A 16914-nucleotide genomic window follows, 5' to 3' on the forward strand; every position below is an offset into this window, starting at 1 on the left:
GAGTTCATTACCTTGGGAAAGGAATGCAGGTCCTTGATTGTTCATAGGCTGAAACTATATCAGTTGATTTTAAGTCCAGGCTTCTGCAGAGACAGCTAGTAAGTTTGTGAGTGGGGTCTGAAAAGACACAATAGCTGACTGGGGGAAACAGTTCCTTGAAAAATAAGCTTTAAACTTTCTGCTAGTTTCAACTTCTTTAGCCCTATGGGGCACAGTTTCAATAACACGTTTCCCAGAGTTCCGTGAGCTGCTGTAGCAAATTAATAAAACCTGAGAAGAAGGTCACAGGAACCTCCAATTTGTAGCCAAGTCAGGCAGAAGTTATGGGTAACCTGGGGACCTAGTGCTTAGCAATTGACATCTGAAAGTGGGGAGAAGTCTCATGGGACTGAGCCCTTAACCTGTGGAATCTGGTTCTATATCCTGATAGATGGTGTCAGAATTGAGTTAAATTATGACAGGCAGCTGGTGTCACAGGATTTTTGGTGAGGAAAAGCCTGAAGCATCTGGTGTCAGAAGTGTTTTAAGTGTGGTAAAGTAGTGGAAAGCAAAAATAGAAGGAAGACTACTTGGTTTTTCTAACTCACTTGCTGAATGTTATTTATTTGTTAAATTAACCATAGAAAGAGCAGAGTTAAGAATTGATGGGCAAAGCAATTGAATAACCCCAGAGAATGCATTATTTTCATGTTGGTCTAAAATGTGTAGTTAACATTAACTTTAGGTAATTATGATGATTTGCTTTTTAGTAATCGAGTGGACAAACCACTGGCTTCACATACGGGAAGGTACAGCTGTATTGTTCATCAGGAAGCATTTGAAATGAAGTTTCTAGATGTAGAATATTATAAATAAATCTAAATATAATGGAAAATATTCAGAGCTTGGTATATGTGAGAAATCTTGGCATTTTCTTATCATTGGGTTTCTACAGATTACAATAATTGACTTCTCTCACATACATTACTGTTTCTTTCTTAACACTTAAATTTCTTTTCAGGTAGATATTCTAGTTAAAATGCTCAGAGGCTCCTACAAAGTAGAATGCTTATAAATAACCAGCCTATTGGGATCCTTTAAGTTAAAAGAACATATTTGTAGAAAAACTAGTGGGAATTTAATCACAGTGTGGACATGCTACCAAATAAGTCAGTGAAAAATAATCATCACACAATAAATATTCAAAAAGAATCACCATCAATCAAACCAACAATGCTAAATGAATATAAACAATTGGAAAAGAGCATAACCAGAATTTCTGAAAACAGTACCTCTAAGGCCTGTTTACCAGAATTAGCATTTTCAACAATCTTTGGAATTTATCTGAAATTCCCAAATAGTTCCCTTTCTGTGATCATTTCAGAAACTCTTTTCTCTGCAGGATTATATTTATACCAGTGGAAAATTTTGCCCAGGGAATGGACTGAGAGCTATAGGCCAAGTTCAGGTGTTCACAATCCAGGTTATTGTTTCTGCTGCTTCTTCCGCTCTGTTTCTGAGGCCAAAAACCTAGGGGTCATCATCATTCCTCTCTTTCCCTTCCCTCATACCCTGAATTCAACCCATCAGCAAACCCTGTCACTCCTGCTTTCAAAATCTATCCTGAATTAAATTCCCCCTTTCCACTTCCACTATATCACTCTATTCCGAGCAACCAGGCCACCATCATCTGTCACATGATTTATAGCAATCGCCGCCCAGCTGGTCTCTCAGATTCTATTCTTAACCCCTCACAGTCTATTCTCCAGACAGCAACCAGTGATCCTTTGCAAATCAAATCATGTCTGTCTCTCTGGTGCAAAATCCCTCCATGGTTTCTTAGCACACTCATAATAAAATATAGCATTCCTACTGTGGCTTAAAAAGGTATGCTTGATTTGACCCCTTTTCTTGCTCACTTCATACTCTCCCAATTCAGTTCAGTCTGCTTCAGACTTAGGCATTTGTGGCATGTCTTAAAAAAAAACAAAATTATCTGGGTGCCTGGGTGGCTCAGTCAGTTAAGCGTCTAACTTCAGCTCAGGTCATGATCTCGCAGTTCATGAGTTCTAGCCCCTCGTCGGGCTCTGTGCTGATAGTTCAGTGCTTAGAGCCTGTTTCAGATTCTGTGTCTCCCTCTCGCTCTGCCCCTCCCCTGCTTGCGCTTTCTCTTTCTCTCTCTCAAAAAATTAATAAACATTAAAAACATTTTTAATGCCAAAATTATCCTTTTTAACTTTTAAAATTTTACACACCTCCTCTTCCGTCTGCCTGGGTATGTTCTCTAGATTTTCAAGTAGATTTCTCCTTCAAGTGCACTGTCCTTGTCCTTTGTCATGTTCTACCTTTTAACCTATTTACTTTCTTTTACAGCACTTGTCAGTATGTGAAATTGCTGTGTTTTTTTTTTTTATATTACTTACTTGCTTAGTGTGTGTTTCTACCAGTAGAAAATAAGCTCCCCATAAAGTGTTAAGATTTTTAGGCTTTTGTTATTTTTCATTTCTGTATCTCAGCTCTACAGTAGTTAGTAATGTCTGTTGAATAAATGAATGAAGAATGAGTAAATTTCTATGAAAAACCTGGGTGAAAGAACAGGACCATTGATCCAGACAATAAAGTACAAGATTATAATAAAAAATAAGAAGTAGAAATACTCTAAATTGTGCTACAAGCCCATGTTAACACTCTCTTTCCCCCAAATTCTATTTACACTGACAGGAAAGAAGAGTAGTTTTGATCATTCCTTTCCTTACTACCAGTTGTGAGATTTTCACTTAAAATGTATGTTTCAATATAAAGGAAACTCTGTGTGTGTGTGTGTGTGTGTGTGTGTGTGTGTGTGTGTGTGTAGGTATGTATGTGTGTGGATTTAATTTGATCAGAAGTTATTACCTATGGATGTGGAGATGTGACCTAAACACATGATCCAAGACTAGCCATTCAGACTTTTCTTGTCCAGTATTCATATGTGAGTGCAAAGAATTTGAAGTTCTCATTTTCCTCTTATGTTCTTCCCAACTTGAATGATGAAAACCTCAAGCTGTCGTTGGTCAACTTCTCTGCTTGAAGAAAACTTGAGAAATTGAATCCAATTTACAAGGAAGTAGAGTTGGGACAGAGTTGGAGATGGGGAAGGAAAGGTGAATCACATGCTATCATCTGAGTTAGATTAGAATCTGGGCACATTATCTTATGACAGTAGATAAGCATATCTGTCCAGGGTAGATCATGCTCTGTGTAAATCTAATCTTATCCAAAACTTTGTATGGGGATGTGTTTTGTGCGGGTGTTCCCAGATTCCTCCATACAGAGGGCTTTGGAAGGGCTCTATGGAATGGCAAACCTTTTGGGGATGTGGTTTGAGAATCAATAATTGTAAATATCAAAGTAGAGAAGTTAAATAACTTTCCCCAGGGGTATAACTAGTTGATTAACTCACTGGTCATTAGAAAGAAATGGATAAAGATAATGATCTCTAATATATGTTTATAGCCCTTAATTCAGAGTAATTTTATATCATTGGACTTTTTAAAGTCATTATACTTCCTAGAATCTCTTACATTTTCAAAATAACTCTCAAAGTCTTTAACCTAGTATACAAGCCTCTTGATGATCTAATTCTCTTCCTTGTACAACCTAATTCCACCACATGCCTTTGTCAAGCTATTAAATGTGCCTGAAAACACAATTATTTGGGTTTCCTTCTATTTACAAATGCATTTGTCTCTGCCCACATGTTCTACTGGACTTAGCACATTCTGTGCATCTAACAATGCCTGGGATATGGTATGTATTCAGTAGATGTCAGCATAAATGAGTGAGTGAATTTCTTGTCTTCTGTAGGCCATTTTATCTAAAGAATCAGAGACATCAGAAAGTATATTCTGAATTAGCTTATTAAACACATCATTTATTTTTCATTTATAAAAAGAAATGCTTAAAGGGAATCGTGCCATTTTTAGATTGGATAAAAATGAAAACATTGGGGATTATGGAATAGCATCTAATTGCGCTTAACATATGTTCTTTGGTTTTTCTACTACAAGATTCCAGAGTACCCCAAAGGTATAACAAAAGATGTAACTGCACTTTTCAAGTTTTTTTAAACATACAGATAATGTGGTGTGTGACTATATTAAAAATATCATATTAGAACAAACTGCCAACTTATAATTTACTTTTGTTTACATGTACTTATTATTAAAGAAAGTTCAGACTGATATAGATCACTATTTTTAGTTTAAACAAATTTGTTTTGGTAGTATAATCTAACTTGATAAAAAATAAATTATTTTTAAATAGACTTTTGATGAGATAAATAGAAGGGCCATGTATTTTCTTGAGAGTCAAGTATTTATTTTGAATATTAAGAAATAAGAAAATAATTATAAAACTCTCAAAAAATAAGAGGAACAAACCTCAACATAATAAAGGCCATCTATGAAAAACCCACAGCTAACATCATCCTTAATGGGGAGAAACTGAGAGCTTTTCCCCTAAGGTCAGGAGCAAGACAAGGATGTCCACTATCAACACTTTTATTCAACGTAGTTGTGCAAGTCCTAGCCACAGCCAATCAGACTACAAAAAGATATAAAAGGAATCAAAATTGGTAAGGAAGAAATAAAACTTTCACTATTTGGAGATGACATGATACTCTATATAGAAAACTCTAAAGATGCCAACAAAAAACTGCTAGAACTGATAAAGGAGTTCACCAAAGTTGCAGGATACAAAATAAATGTACAGAAATTTGTTGGATTTCTATGCACCAATAATGAAACAGCAGAAAAAGAAATTAAGGAAACAATCCCATTTAATAGGATACCTAGGAATAAACCTAACCAAAGAGACGAAAGACCTGCATTTTGAAAACTATAAAAAAAAATGATTAAAGAAATTCAAGACAACACAAAGAAATAGAAAGATATTCAATGCTCATGAATTGGAAAAACAATTATTGTTAAAATGCCTATGGTACCTAAAGCAAACTACACATTTGATGCAATCCCTATCAAAATGCCAACAGCATTTTTCACAGAACTAGAACAAACAATCCTAAAATTTGTAAGAAACCCCAAAAAGCCCTCAGTAGCCAAAGCAATCTTGAAAAATAAAGCAAAACAGGAGGCATCACAATTCCAGACTTCGAGTTACATTACAAATCTGTAGTGATCAAAACAGCATGGTACTGGTGCAAAAACAGACACATAGATCAATAAAACAGAATAGAAAATCCAAAAATAAACCCACAATTATATAGCCAATTAATCTTCAGAAAAGTAGGAAAGAATATCCAGTGGGAAAAAGACTCTCTTCAATAAATGGTATTGGGAAAACTGGACAGCCACATGCAAAAGAATGAAACTTATGCCATACACAAAAAGAAATTCAAAATGGATTAAAGACCTAAATGTGAGGACTTATAAAACTCAACACCCCAAAAAACAAATAACCTAGTTAAAAAATGAGCAGAAGACATGAACATACATTTCTCCAAAGAAGACATCCAGATGGCCAATAGACATGAAAAGATGCTCACCATCACTTATCATTAGGGAAATGCAAGTCAAAGCTACAATGAAATATCATCTCACACCTGTAAGAATTGCTAAAATCAACAACACAAAAAACAACAGGTGTTAACAAAGATGTAGAGAAAAAGGAACCCTTGTGCACTGTTGGTGGGAATGCAAACTGGTGCAGCCAGTAGGGAAAACAGTATGGAAGTTCCTCAAAAAGTTAAAAATAGAACTACCTTATGATCCAGCATTTTCTGGATATCTACCCAAAGAATGCAAAAACACTAATCAAAGGGATACATGCACCCCTATATTTATAGCAGCATTATTTACAATAGCCAAGATATGGAAGCAGCCCAAGTATCAATAGACTGATGAGTGAATAGAGAAGATGTGATGTGTGTGTATATATATATATATATATATATATATATATATATATATATTCATATATGAAGATGTGATATATATTCATATATATATTATATCTTCATATATATGATATATATGTGATGGAATATTATTCAGTCATAAAAATGAATGAATTCTTGCCATTTGCAATGACATAGATGGAGTTAGAAAGTATAACACTAAGTGAAATAAGTCAGAGAAAGACAAATACTGTATGATTTCACTTGTGGAATTTAAAAAACAAAACAAATACACAAAGGAAAACAATGAGAGAGAGAGAGAGTCAAAAAAAAAACAGACTTTTAATTATAGAGAACCATCTGGTGATTACCAGAAGGGAAGGGGTGGGGGATGGGTTGAAGAGGAGATGGGGATTAAGGAGTTCACTTGTGATGAGCACAGGGTGATGTATGAAATTGTTGAAGCACTGTATTGTATACCTGAAACTAATATAGCATTGTATGTGAACTAACTGGAATTAAAATAAAACATACTTTTTTACTTTAAAAAGGGAAATAAGCAAATAAATCGATTTATTTTTATGCTAGTTTAGATAGCATGACTATTATTTATATTCTTAAGGGGCTTTTTCCTCTTTGTATGGGTGACTTTTATTTAACAAAAATAGCATATTTTCTGAGTGGAATGTGGTGGTTGTTCAACTTTGGTGTATATGTTAAGAGTCTCTCTAGGTCTTTAAATAATGTATGTAATGTATGTTCTTGTATCTAACCATTACATGCATCCTAGAAACACTTTTTTCTCCAAGTCTAAGAAGTGATTCTGAGATGACTGATTTGAGGAACCCCATTAGGGAAAGACAAAAACCAGAATATTTCCTGATAATAGGCAGGAAAACCACGAACTGAGAGAAGGAACTTGTTTTTCTCTTTAGAAGAAAAGGTCAGAAATCTAAGGAATTCAAATAATGAGTAAAAAGAGTGGTATAATTACAAGTAAAATGAAAAACAATCCATCTTGCTAATTATTGATCATATATCGTGAAAAAGAGCCTAACTGAAGAAACTTCTGGGCTTCTAAGTCAGAAAACCTTGGGTTTAAATTTTAGTTTTATGTCTCAACAGCTATGTTGTTACTAAATCTCTCTGAGGCTGAATTTCTGCATATAGAAAGTGGAAATAATGCTACTCACAAAGTTGATGTCCAGTAGGAATTAAATAAAGTGTATGCAATGATTTTATCCTTCTCCAGATACTTTGGAAAGGTTTGATACATTTATTCATTCAGTAAACATTAGTTGGAACAGTAATTGTGTAGTCTCTCCAAGTCAGGCAGTGAAGGCAGTGTGTTAAAGCCTGGAAAGATTTAATTTCTATAATGAGGGGGAAAGTTATATTTTGTTGCTTTTAAAAAAATCTTTAATTATCAAAGTCGTAGATGAATATATACTCTTTGTGAACTTGCCAAAATCACTCATCTCCTATCCTCCAGCACTTCTTCCCTCTCTATAGCTAACCATTATGTGGCTCTTTCCAGATCTTTTTTATTGTTGTTATGATTTTATAATTAGTCTGCCAAATCTAAGAATAACTTTTTTCCCCAATTGGAATCATTTTGTTTCAGCGACAAACAGAGGCTTAAAGATAGTTGTTAATCATCTCACTGACCCCGTCCAGAGACTAGGTCAGAACTCCAAAGGAAACCCAAGAGCTAAATGATATCAGCAAGGACATGTGTTCCTTCCATCTTTCCATGCTCCCATCCTCCACTTAACAGAACACCTGCACCTTTTCTATGGTTATGCAATGGCTACAGCTCTTTTAAATATCAGGTCTTCAGCAATGTCCAAAGGCACAAAGTGCAGTTTTCCTAACATATCTCCTTATAAAGCATTTTCCCAGAAGCCCCCAGGAAGCTTCCCCTGATGTCTCATTGACCAGGTTAAAATTAATGATATGCCTAAAAAATTACTTGCAAGAAGAACAGAATGACTATAATTGGGTTAGACAATTGACATTCATCCTCATATCTCCTGCAAACAGAGGAAGGGTAAACATGAACAAAGCAAAGTCTCCGCAGCAAGAGAGAACATGATGAAGGATGGGTATTGTGTTGGCCACCTTCGGGGTCTGCCAGAAACACAAATTAAACGGAAACTGTGTTCCATGGTGACAATAAACATATTTCTAGAAAAAATAAAGATGAATGTTTCCAGTCACCCTTCAAATCTCAGTTCACCTTTTGCTTCCCCCAGCAAGCATTTCCTTAACTTCCCAAACAAGGTCAGCTCCTTGTTTTACATCATCAGAGGACCATTGGCAATTTCAGAGCTAGCTAATACAAATACTGCTATGAGATTCTTTGATTATGTATGAATTACTGACAACACTATAAAATTTATGGGGACAGAAACTAGGGTTATTTTACTCACCTTTAAAAAAATTTTTTAACATTTATTCATTTTTTGATAGAGACAGAGTGTGAGTGGGGGAGGGGCAGAGAGAGAGGGAGACACAGAATCTGAAGCAGGCTTCAGGCTCTGAACCGACAGCACAGAGCCCCACGGGGGGCTCGAATGCACAGACTGTGAGATCATGACCTGAGCCGAAGTCAGATGCCCAACCGACTGAGCCACCCAGGCACCCCAATTTTACTCACCTTTATAGTCTTCATGCTATACAATGCTGGACACATAATAGGTGCATAAAATTTTATGTAGAATAAAGGTTCATTTGAACTGAGAAGAAGGATAGTTTTGACTGGTATTGAAATAATACAAAACAGCAAAGGGATGGAACTATAGCATAGAAAAATTAAATGGATGATCAAGCAAATTTTAAAAGTTGACATATGCAGAAATTGCCTAGACATTAAGAATTTAAACATGCTATCTCTCAGGTAGGGACATGTTTTGAATTTCTTACTACTGTTCTTAAAAAAAAAAAAAAAGGAACTTATGAAGCAGGTCTTGACTCTCTGACATGAATATTTTAATACTTAAAAGCCTCCTTAGTTGGCCTCAATCTACCCCTGTGCTGTATATGTGTGTATGCATGTTTGTAAGTAGGAGGCCCGTTTCTCTCATCTAGAACTGTGGTCAAAAAAATTAAATTTAGGAAAAATTTAGAAGTTAAAGCATAAATTAATAGAACAAACTAATTAAAAAATAGTACTCTTTTTAGTAGAGTCTAGAACTAGACAGTCAGAAAATAGGGTCTTGAGGTTGGAAATGAGAGAGAGAGAGGGGGGCAGGAAGAGAAAAGGAGGAGGAGGAGAGAGAGAGGCACACAGAAGAATTTATGTGCTATTTTATTTAAAGATTCTGAAGAGGGGACGGGGGAGGTACTTCTTCCACAGAATGGACACACTCCATCTGTTTGGTCTTAGAAAGACTCTCTGAGCTCTGTCATACTGTCACTAGCCCTGCTTCTAGCCATCCTGGTTGTGTGAGATTGATGGCAGAGAAACCGAGCAATAGGAAATCAAGAACAGAACAGCCTTATCAATCTCTCTAGACAGGCGCTTCTGAAACACAGCAGCCTTGAAAGGCCATGATGTATGAATTGATCTTTTTGGAATCTTTCTGCCGCAAGAAAAATCCATGAGTCTTCCCAGATAAAGAATGATAAAATCCTCAAACTGTGGTGTTCTGAAACTTTGTTATAGTCCATAGAATTAAATTCTGGTTCTTGTACTTTTTGTGGTATGTATATCTGTGTATCTGAGTGTCTCTCTTTTTGTTCTCTTATGGATGGAAAATGTTAGCCTTTTCCCTTACATTGTCAGAGATATCATGGTATGTGCATTAGGATATTGTTAAAAAAAACACTGTGACATGGTAAAATGAATAAAGCAAAAAGCATTTGTAAGAAAAGAAGCCTTCTACCATCCCATTTCTCAAAGTCACAAATATGCTTTGGAATCAGTTGGCTGTTGGTGCCAAAAGAATTTCCAATGAATATTGAAATTCCTGAAATATTTAACTTACAACTAATTGTATAGAGCCAGAATTATTTCCAAGGAAGAATAAGTATGGAAAGCTTTCTTAATAATAAGCACTATTCTTTCTCTGCCTTCACCAAATCCTGAACTTGTCCTAGTTCTTCAGTAAATTCAGAATTTGTTGGCTGTTCAATTTTATAATGTAAAAATAGAGTCAGTTTTGACTGAGGGCAGCACTTTTAAAGACTCTCACCAAGTTGGTAACAATGTGAGGGTCAGAGGAACTTGGGATTGTCAAGACTGATATAAATATGTTCAAATACTGATGGACATATATCTTGAAGTTGCTGAGTTTCTTATGGATTGTACATGGTTATAAGGCTTTGTGAAAAATATTCTTGACTCCTTAAGAAAACTCTTTCTGACTTTACAAAACAAGCACTGTTTTTCTCCAGGAATCGAGATATGGCTGGCCTCTCTCATCACTTTTCCTCGTGGAACATTTTCCCAGTTCCTACTTATTTTCTCCTATTAGGTATACATGAGAAAAAGTAGAAACTACTGATAGTAAATCCAGTATGAAGCAACAAAAACCCAAGCCTACAATGGTGGCTGAGGCATTTGCAATGCTGATTGCAATCAATGGACTATAGCACGAACTTCCTTATTTCTTCATTTTTATGGTAGACAGAAAACTTGTGATCAACTATTATTACATAACCAGAGAGAACACTTAAAATTGTATCACAGGACTCTTGGTCTTAAAGTTGAGCTTTATTTAAAATATGTATGAGATGCCTGATTCTTACTAAATTTGTTTATGATATATGACATGAAGTGATTAAAAATTAAACATTTCATAAGATGTGAATGGTAGAGGTTATGTAAATGATGCAACTAATGTGAAGATTTGTTATTTTTCTGCCTCGATCAAATTGACACAATCAAGCAAAAGTTCACCCAAATTAGATTTCAGTGCTTTAAAGGAAGTCATTCAATTGAAACTAATTTTTTTATCCCTTGTCTCTTCTGTGTGCTGTCTGATTAATTTATAGTCAAAGCCAAGTGGTGGAAATGCATTGCCACAATGTGTTTCTTCTCCTAGAGGTTACTTATTTCCTTTTGGGGAGTTAATTTCAATTGCATTGTCTATAGAGAAAAATTATGTAAAATCACTGATGTGGGGTCTAAATTAAGCTCTCGTAGAAACAGATCTTATAGAATAAAATTTAGGAAGATGTTCCAAAAATATAACAAACAATAATACAAAGAAAAGAATGCCAGAATTTTCAGGAAAAAAAAAAGCTGCAAAGAGATTTCTTTTCTCAAGACAGTTTAAATGCGTGATTGTTTTATGTCTTAGGTAACTAATTATTTTCTGCCTGAAATTCATTTTTTCCCTTCCGTCTTCTTAATACACTGCCCTGTAAGTTCTACTCAAATACTTAAAAAAAATGTTTTTAGTAGGTAAAGAAATAGAGCGCACAAAAGCAATAAAACAAGACAAGCCCAAACTGATATTCAAAGTGGCCAAACAATGTAGGTAAACAGAAAAATATTTCTTCTTGATGAAGCCCTGAAAAAATCTATCCAAAATGTGTACACTAAACAAGAAAGACTAAAGTACATCTGAGTGTAGAGTAGCATTAAAAAATAAGCAATAATTTTAACATGCTGGATGAAGATGCTGCATTATCCTAATATTATTTAGTATCTCCAAATTTCTTTTTAGCAATTAACAGTTTACGCCAGAGATCGTCAAGCTATAGTTTGTCGATTGGCTGCCTGTTTTTATAAATCAAGTTTTGTTGGAATACAGAAATACTCACGTGTTTATATATTGTCTAGACTACTTTTGTCCACAAGAGCAGCGTTGATTAGTTGTGATACTCACAAAGTGTAAATATATACTATATGACTCTTTACAGAAGAATTTTCCAAATCCTGGTGTATACAAATGAAAATAATAAAATTTAAGCTATTTTAACATGAAAAATTGAGGCAGTTTTACCAATGAAAAGATGAATATGAGTTATAGAAGCCTAAGATAAGCAAACTGTATGTTTTCTAGAAATAATAATTTTATTCCAAGAACACAATGAATATGAAACATTACGTATTTGGACCTAAAAAGGAGAGGAAAGCATTCGAAAAATATATCTACTTTTTAGGGTAAATTGACTGCTATATCAAACAGCTCTAAGATGTAAGTGACACTATTGCTATTATTAATTTTTTCACTCATAAAATAATCTGAAGAGTCTTGCTCTTTGGAAGACTTTCCTGGGGTACTATTGTCTGCTTAGGACTTTTGGGCTCCTTATATTTTTTGTGGTAGTATTTTCTTCTTGGTTTTTGGAGCTGTCATCATTTCACTCTGATAGAGAAAAAGAATCGAGGATTGTGAGTGGGAGGGTTTTATGGGCCATGTTTGAAAGTGTGATCTGTCATTTCCATCCAGATCCATTGTTCAGAGTATAGTCACATGCTTTCATGTAATTACAAGGGTGACTGGGATATGTAGTTTTGCCGTGTACTTGGCTGGAAGAGGAAATTAGTTTGATAAACTAGGTAGTTTCTGTATTAAATGTATGTGCCTACATCTGTGCCCAAACACACACATTTTAATATGGAAGAAGCAGTTGTAATCTCATTCATAAACAGCAGTCAGCTGTTATTTCTAGGAAAGTGGCCTAGCAATAAGAGTCTGTGGCAACTGTTCAAATTCATGCATTCAAATTACAGCAAATTTTTTTATGGAGGTGAGTTTTCTCTTAACCTTATATATTTATGACAAATAGTTGATATTTATGCAATAAGAATAAAATTTAGTACTTGGGTGTCACAAATAAAAATTAAAAGTGAATATCCTTTAAATATTCTAATAAATTATTAAGAAAATATGAATGTCTCAGTGTAAAGTTGAACAAAAGGTATGAAATTGTTATCAAAATATCTATAGTCTAGAGAGTAGTGCTCTCCAAAAGAAATATGATGTAAGCTATGTGTGTAATTTATAATTTTCCAGTAGCCATATTAAAATATAAAAATAGTGAAATTCATTTTAAGAATATATTTGATTTAATCCAATGTATCCACAGTATTATAGTTGTCAGCTTGTAATCAATGTAAAATTGTTAAGGTATTATTTTTTATGAGTCTTTAAAATCTGGAGTGTATTTTATGGTTGACACATTTTACTAGCCATATTTCAAAGACCCAATAGCCACATGTGGCTATGGCGACCATATTGAACAGTACTTTCCTGTACATCACTGACTTCCAAACTTTAAGGAGTCTGACAACGACTCAGTAGATTTGGGGTAGCCCAAGAATCTACATTTTAACAGATATCTTCATGCTTTTCATGCAGGCTGTCAGGGGTCTATAACTAATGACAAGCTGCTTAGAAATCTCTAAGGTCTTTTCCACAACCAATTTTATAGTTTCTAGGATTTTTCAGAGCCTATAGTCAAATGATTTCAGTTTGCAGTGTCTGTGATAGCATATAATCTTATGGAAAATTTGTTTAATAAAGCATATTGAGGGGTGCCTGGGTGGCTCAGTTAGTTAAGCATCTGACTCTTGATTTTGTCCTGGGGAATGATCTCACAGTTCATGAGATCGAGCCCCATGTCAGGCTCTGCACACAGAGCCTGCTTGGTATTCTCTCTCTCTCTCCCTCTCTCTCTCTGCCCCTTCCCCACTTGTATTCACTCTCACTCTCTCTCAAAATAAATAAATAAACATTAAATAAAAAAGAAAGCATATTGAATTTCCAATCTCCAGAGATTTTTCACAAAGCCACAGGGCATATTAACATTGATTAGGGCCATCTTTGTCATATGTCATATGTCATCCTTCTCCACCAAGTAAAGGGACAGATGGATGGAAGGCACCTTTACAGTGTCACTGAAAAAATGCTCTCATCATTGCCAGATATAAAGTAACTTATCCATTTTGTATTACAGAAAACAAATTAAATCCACATGTAGTAGATCTCAGCATTTAAAAAATGCTTCTCACATTCTCAATCATTAGCAACATATGGCTTATTTTTACTGTTTTATTATCCTTCTCAATTGTGAATTTCCCTCAGATCCTCAAGCTAATATGCTTTCCTATAGGCTCTACCAGATGTCTCATTCTGTCTGATACCATACCTGTCTGAAATACAAATGACTGCTATTTAAATGTTCAACATCTCTGTAAATGCAAATGATTTGGATATGTATGAAGAAATTTTCTAAATCAGTTTAAAAAATCAAGTCTCTTAAAATCTTACAGGCATATTGGCTGCAGCTTCTGCTTTAGGAATAAACGGCGTTTTTTTTTCATTATTTTCCAATTTAAAAGGATTGATTCCATTCACTCATATCTGTGAACCATTCTCCTCTAAAATCAAGAAGACGAAGGACATCTTAGAGTTTATATCTTTTTTAAAAAAAAGATCTAAAGAACAGAGAAAATACACTTCTCCAAGGCTGCTTCATCTGTTGGCATGAATCCAGTTCAACTTCTCCATGATTAATCATGGTCCAACATATTCCTCCTAGCTATTTTCTTTCCAAAGACGTTTACTTTTAAGTGACGTATAAAATGTTTTTAGCTTTATCAGAAAAGAAGTTGGGAAATATATGCTGTTAAGTCAATCTTTGTTGCTTAAGACTTTTCTGTGAAATTTCTTGACAATTTGGGGAGAAAAAAAATGATCTAGCTTTCATTTATCCCCTCAAATTACTTAGAAAGTGAAAGCTCTTTTGGGAATGTTAATTCCAATAATTTATTAGATCTAATTTTTCATCTGTAAATTGAGCATATTCTAGATGCAAGAGAGTGCCACACATATTGCTAAGAATACAATGAGCCTTAAGACATAACCCCTACTTCCCAGATTTAAGTTGTGCTTGTATGCATGCCATTTCATTTATTTCTTGGATAAAACTTTGTAAAGTAAGTATTATTAGTACTCCAATGTGGCTGATTGAGAATCTCGGACCCAGGGTTACCCAGATCCTATGTGTTAAAATTGGAGTACAAACCTCATTTTTTAACTTCAGGTCTGCAATTCTTTCTACTACATCAGGTGAATATAGGGGTGAGGGCAGAGGCAAAGACAGAATGTATTCAATTCAATGAACGTTATTTATGATACTTACCTTAATTCTTTCCATTATGTAGCAAATGTAATGTCTAATGTCCCAGATGGTTTTCATAAAATTAGAGAAATCTTTTGTTTGAACAGTGATGTGGAAAAAACGAGACTGGCAAAGAATAGAATCAAGCTAATCATTTTTTCCCTTTAAAAATACACGATAAATTACTTATTCTTAGATTCTCATATAGCCATTTTCTTATACCCGAAAGATATTTAATGTTATATTGTTATGCCATCACATATTGAACAGTGAAAATTAGTATAATTTAGTTCATGTAGAAAGCTATTAAGACCTTTACAGTAAAAAAAAAAAAGTGACTGTGTTTCCTGGAGTATTGAAAATATCAATTGTTATACCATCTGACAAATCAGAGTTGAATGATAGTTAATAACATGCTTTTAATGAAGAAAAGACACAAAGTACTATACTACCTTTTGTATCTTTTCATGTTAGCAGGGAACAATTTCCCAGCTCCTTTCCCTCTCTACCCACCAAAAAATATTAAAAATGAGACCTGATTTTTAAATCAACATCTATTAAGCTACAATTGGATTATAGAGAATACCATTACAGAGAAAGATTTTATATCTGGAAAATATTTTCAAACATTAATGATGGCTCACAGTAACTGAACTTTATTGGTATGTGCATGCTATATAGTCTTACACAACTAGCCTTTCATCAGCTTCTTTTTTTTTTAATTTTTTTTCAACGTTTATTTATTTTTTGGGGGGGGACAGAGAGAGACAGAGCATGAACGGGGGAGGGGCAGAGAGAGAGGGAGACACAGAATCTGAAACAGGCTCCAGGCTCTGAGCCATCAGCCCAGAGCCTGACGTGGGGCTCGAACTCACGGACCGCAAGATCGTGACCTGGTTGAAGTCGGACGCTTAACCGACTGCGCCACCCAGGCGCCCCATCATCAGCTTCTTTTTGTCAAATAGTTACTCTAAGACTAAAGATGAATAAATTAATAAAGATTGGTCTTTAAAGAATGATGACTGAAGAGCTGACAGTGGGAGGTGAGGTCAAGATGAAAATGAGCAGTAACCTAAATTGCTAGCTATTTATTTATTTATTTATTTATTTATTTATTTATTATTTTTTTTTTTTTTCTATTTCTCTCCTATTCTCCAACTTTATTGTAGACCCTGCTCTGTGTACTCTGACACAAGGTCTTTAAACGTATTTTTCCTCTACTAGTAAAGGTTTCCTCATCCCCTTGTTTGCCCTACAGATAGCTGATTCATCACTTTCTCCTCCAAGAGACCATTCCTAACCTCTCTGATCAATTCTCTTGGATATATCTTTTATAGGTACATATCCTTCTCCTTAGAAGGATTATCATGGGTCTAGTTTTCTTTTTGACTGTGTGATTATTTAAATTATCTCTGTTTTCTCTATTAAACTCATGCCATTATGAGATGAAGGCTGGTGTCTCTCTGGCTAGCCAATGTCTCCCCAGTGTTCACTGAAATGCCTGGCAAAAATCTGAAATAAGATGATATTTCCTTATCTCCTCATATAACCCCTAGTATTTCTCTTCAGTTGATAATTTATTGTTTAGTTTTGTCACAGCCAAAGGGATATTTGCATCGGACCCATACTTCTAGCACCATTATAAAAATTTTTTGATTAAAAACATCTAATTTTTTTGTGATTGATTCTTTTAGGGAAACGGAAAAGGTTAAAGACACAAATTCAAGCCTTTTCAGATTTAATGAATGGATTAAAATTCAACTAGAGTGTTTCCATAATGCTTTATTATGAATCATTATTAAATTAAATTATTATTAAGTTAACTTAAAAACCCAACACTCGACTTAAATAATCATACATACAACTTTGCCAAAGCAGCTGCCACCCTCTATAAACTTTCCAAGATCACCTTCCCCAACAAACTCCAAGTAGTAAATACACTAAATTAGCTGTCATTT

This window comes from Herpailurus yagouaroundi, unplaced genomic scaffold, assembly GCF_014898765.1.
Source record: "Herpailurus yagouaroundi ecotype Mexico unplaced genomic scaffold, PumYag 29, whole genome shotgun sequence".
Taxonomy (NCBI): domain Eukaryota; kingdom Metazoa; phylum Chordata; class Mammalia; order Carnivora; family Felidae; genus Herpailurus; species Herpailurus yagouaroundi.